Source organism: Neofelis nebulosa, chromosome 6, assembly GCF_028018385.1.
Source record: "Neofelis nebulosa isolate mNeoNeb1 chromosome 6, mNeoNeb1.pri, whole genome shotgun sequence".
Classification (NCBI taxonomy): Eukaryota; Metazoa; Chordata; class Mammalia; order Carnivora; family Felidae; genus Neofelis; species Neofelis nebulosa.
Window position 1 is genome coordinate 60,124,259 of NC_080787.1, and position 5,211 is coordinate 60,129,469.

General features: G+C 41.9%; 1 pseudogene; it reads right to left on the minus strand.

Annotated features, from left to right (window-relative positions):
• Positions 1-524: 524 nt before the first annotated feature.
• Positions 525-2,290, minus strand: LOC131513455 (transmembrane protein 184C-like; annotated as a pseudogene).
• Between the last annotated feature and the right edge of the window lie 2,921 nt (positions 2,291-5,211).

Sequence of the window (5,211 nt, forward strand, 5' to 3'; positions counted from 1 at the left end):
ACCATGGATATTAACTCAGTTGTGATTTTTTTAACATCTACAAGTACTTCAGATATCTGAGTACTAAAGACCCTTCTGTCACAAAACACCTAACAATACATAATTCAGTTGTGTATTTCACAGGATAATTGACTTAAGAAATCCAAGAATGATAACCTAAAAACCCATGAAATCACCACATGTTTTGTTAATACCTGAGCTTCTACTTTTAGAACTTAACAACCTATGCTTATTATTTGGATTATTTTTAATCTAAAGATTATCACTGTTACTAATAACCCTGTAACTGACAGTCATTTATTCACACCTTAGTATTAATAAAAAAAATTTTTAATGATGAATTCGTATTTATTGAAAGACATCCAGTTGAGAAATAGAGAAATAATTGTTAGGCAGGCATATGTGGCACATGATTATGATTAAGTTCCACTAATTCATATTTCCAAATTATACTTTCTGCTAAATTCCAGAGCATTCTATTCATGCAGCAGTGGTAGGAAGCACTGATTTTTTTTTAATGTCCATCCTCTTGATAAAGCAATGCAACACCAGGAACATTTAGTAAAGTCATTTTCTACCATTTGAATATGTGATAGTCTAATGTTAAGAAATCAAGTCAAAGTCTAGGATATTTAGACTGATTATTTGTGATATACAAAACTCCGTTAAATCCAGTAGCTGTACCTGGCTTTCTCACCTTCTTTGTGTTGAAACCTTCCATCATTTATGGCTTGTCCCAAGCACAAAATCCTGAGCAATGGGATACGAGGTGATGAAATAACATGGTAGAAGGAGTACAGTTTGCTTCTGCACACTTGTTCAGGAGGCCACAGATTTATCTGAAAGTTCATTTTTCTCTCCTGTAGTGTCATTATACATTTCATCAGGTATGTTATCCATAGGAGGCGTACTCTGGGGAGTCACAGTGTGTCCAAACCCTTGGTAGTGACCCATGGGTGAAGGTGGTACAGAAGAGGCAACAGAAATTGCATCTTGTGATGATGATGGTAACAAGCTTGTATGTTCATTTTGATCTTGGTCCTCAGGAAAGAACTTCTTCCTAGAATGTCCCATGACTGTCCATCCAACATGCCTTACTTGCTCAGAAATATCATCCCTAATATCTGAACCATCCCACATGGCAAGAAAGGAATCAAAGCATGACCCTCTTCTGCTTCTTGGACCTATAGTTTATATGAGAAAGTGTAGTGATGAGCAATAGTAGCAAGGAACATCTCAATACAGATGATAAAGTCCTGGAGTCCTGTAGCCACAGCTTCTACAGTTTGCCATTCCCATGTATGCTTTTCAGAAATAATGCCAACTTTAACCAACAAAGCGTTAACGACTGCTTGCCAAAAGGAAACAAAAGCCACCAGCCTTACACAAAGAAATTTGCCAACAGGTTGAATTGGACCCAACTCTTCCTTCAGTACTTTATAAAATAGCAGCAGAAGATACATGGCAAAGAATTGTGACATGTTGTTTATTATAACCAAGTAAGTCCAAGCATTTGAAAAGCTAGTTTCCTTCATCATATATACCAAGCAGCTCACAGATTAAAGCAACAATGGTGGTGAATTGTCTGATAACTGTATACTGCAGTACACCCAGTTTGCACCTAAACAGCAATAATTTTCCCATAGTCCATGGTGGACCACAACATAAGGGAGGGAAATGTTTCTGCTGATCTTTGGCTTCAAGAATTAATATCCGATTTGGATACCAGTTAGTTAGATAATTGGTAAGGAATCCCATAAAGTTGTAAATGACATAAGCTTCATAACATTCTCTGCAGGTATCTACATATTGCAATGCTGAGATATTTCAAAGATATTTCATAGCTTTGAAATATGTAAAGTGTATGTGGGTACCATCCAAAGAATCCTTTTTATTGGTTTCTGTAATTCAGGGTGTGTATAATGCACTAAATGTTGTAATATCACCCAGAGTGATATAGGTATAGTCAACAGCAAAAAAAAAAAAAAGAAAATGCCAGCAATAAACCAAGCCTTTGTGTGTATTCACTTCCAGCTTCTGTAATTCCCACACGCACAGAGGAACCGCAACCGCTATGGACACCAGGTAGATGACCACCACTAAAGGTGGAATCCACTGTCTCCAGTTCCTCCAGGTACAAGTGCAAGGCATGTTTCCGCATAAATGAGCTCCAGATGGCAAGGGAAAAGAGCTCGATGGGGATTGTAACGGGGAGCCCTGTTCTTTGGTTGTTTTGTCAACTCGCATGTTACAGAGAAACAGCTGTTGGGCGACTTTACCAGCAGTTCGAGCCGCCCCCTCCGCCCGCGTGGGGTTTCTGCTGCTACTGCTGCGGCAACTGCGGCCGCTCAGGGTGCTACCAGGGAGAAGTGGCGGCAGCATCCTTTCTTCCCCAACCGGCATCTACCCAGTTCGGGGGTGGAATACCCTGGCGGAGCCGCTGCCCTCACCTGGGTATCACCCAGAGCACCAACTGCACCATGGCCTCGAGGTGAGCGGTGCCGACCAGGACCGGCCTCTATAGACCCTGCAGACAGTTCGGTTCTGCCCCGCCGCTGCCTGCCCACTTGCTCTTTTCTTGGGCGGTAGAGCTTTCTCCCTCCCACGTCTGCAGGCGTCTCTTCCCCTGATTTCGCTGGCAGATTGGAGATGAGGACTCAGACCTGTCGGCCCCAGGATTTTCTCACTCACTCCCACGGGGCATCCCCACAATGGAATCCCTTAATAAAAAATTAAAAACAAATATTTTTGGAAAGGAATCGATTAAACATAAGAAGGATATGTATTCTGGGTAATAAGAGGCATTAAGATGCATACTGAAGTGTACATTTTGCAAGTTCAAGTTTGAAGGAAATCACCAGCTATAAGCACACAGAGAAGTTAGACTGCAGCTACGAAATAAGAATAAGGAAAACTTCACTTATTTTAGACATGATATTTTAATATTAAATTGTACCTAAGATGTTTCAAGATTGTTAAGACTTATTTAAAGACAGTGAATTTCAGGCTGAGGAAAAGAAATGCTTTAATTCTCACAATGGGTTGAAAATATGAAGTATGAGGACGCTTAAACACAATGCAAAAATGGGTGGGTAGCAAGACACCTATAGGTGGGTTTATCTGTCAGACACTTCGGATGCCAATGACAGAAATTCAGTTTAGAAGAGGTAACTCTTAAAAGGAGAATGTGTCATCTTTTAGATTTAAAACACAAGGTCAAGAGTGAAGCTGGCCTCAGAGTCAACAAGAATACCCCTGCTTGGGCAAGAATTTCGTTCTTGGTTCAGATAGCTTCGCTGAGGTTAGATTGTAGGTGTCAGTCACCAAAGGAAAAAGTGAAGGTACTATATTCAGTTATGAATGGGACTATGAATTAGCCTCCCTGCCCTGTCAGGGCAGCAGGATGGGACCCAGGGACTGTCGGACTCATTGTTTGGGGGACCTGAATCCATCAAGAAGAGTGTGCTGAATTCCCTGATCAGGTGAAGCCACTGGTTTTGCTAGGTAGAAAAACCATCTACCCAGTTTCGCTGTGTGCTCTGGAGGCTGTATTCAGTAGTAGGAAGGACTATGAATTAGTTTCTGTCCCACTACAGTGTGAGAAGCAGCTCTAAGGCTGGTAGTGCCGTTTGTTGTCTTAACTCAAACTGACTTGCACCCCAAGTTCCTTGCTTGAACAGGCCCACTGGCTTTGCTCTGCAAATTATCAGCTCTGCCAGCCCTTCTCTGGGCTTGAGTGTTACCAGGCTAGACTGCTTCCAGGTGTTCCCCCACCAGCCTTTCTGGTCACATGTGGCTGGGAGACACTCTCTACAACTGTGGGGCTATGACTCAGCTCCTTCCTAGGGTGTGTGCCAACCCGGTTCTAGGACTGGCTAAATTCTTCATTTGAGGATCCAAATCAAGCAGATCTTCACCTTGTCGAGTTCCCTGGTCAGAGTGCACCGCTGACTTGGTTCTACAGATGAGCAAAGCTGATGGTTGAGATTACCATTTGGGTACTGCAGGCATGAAATCAGTCTGCCAAAGTAGGAGTGCTGGTTGTTGTAAGCCCCACCTCCCTCCTCCATCATGGTAAGATTCCCAGGGGCTAGGTTCCACAGATTACTCTGCAATCTCAGTGGGATGAGATCAGACTGGTGCTTCCCACAAAGAGACAGACCCACATTGCTGGGGGGTGGTGCTGGTTGTCCCAGTTCCAACTGGTTTTCTTTTCCCAGTAGAGAAGCCAAATGCTTAGGGAAGACCTCTCCTTATGGTGCTGTGCTGGCCTGGGGGAGGGTCAACATGTAGCCACTTCTCTTACCCTTCTAATGCAGTCTGCCTTGATCTCTGTGTTATAGGATGGTGCTTCAGCCAGATCCCTGTGTTCTAGAACTCTCTAGGACCTCTCAGAGATGTCCTATTATTGACTAGTTGTTAGTTGTCCTTCTTGTTAGGGGTAGAAATTCAAGAATGACATGTTACATCTTGGTTGTCTTTTCTAGATTTGAGGGATGCATTCCTTGCATTATTTGGCTCATGGTCCTTTCCTCCGTCTTCAGATCCACAAATATCTGCTCCATTTTTACTTCACCTCCTGTGTCTTAGATCCATTGCCTCCCTTTTATACGTCCTCGTGATGATACCAGTTCTACCTGGATAATCCAGGATAATGTACCCACTCAAAATATCCATCTTAACCAAGTTCCTGTTGCCATATAAGGTAGCATTCACAGGCTCTAGGAATTAGCACATGGACATTTTGGGGAGCTATTATTCGGCACCACATATAGTTTATGCTTTTAAACTGTGTGTACTACGGTTAACTGAATAAAGCTTGAGTAACCTCACTTGAAAAAGATGTATTTTTTAATGAGAGAGCACTGAAAAGCTTAATATAACTTTGCAGTCACCAAATATATGACATATAATTGTTAGTTTTCCTCTGAAACCAAATGGTCAGGTAATTAACATGATACAAACATCAATATATTAATCTGCCATTAATATTTATCAGTCATTAAAGAGCTTATTGACTGTTTATAGAGTAGTTAGCATTCCAATATAGTTTTAATATAAATTTTATTTTATTTTTTATTTTTTTGTTTTGTTTTTAAGTTTATTTATTTTGAGAGAATGAGAGAGAGACAGAGAGAGAGAGGGAACAAGCAGGGGAGGGGCAGAGAGAGAGAGGTGGGGGACAGAGGATCCGAAGCTGGCTCTGCTGAC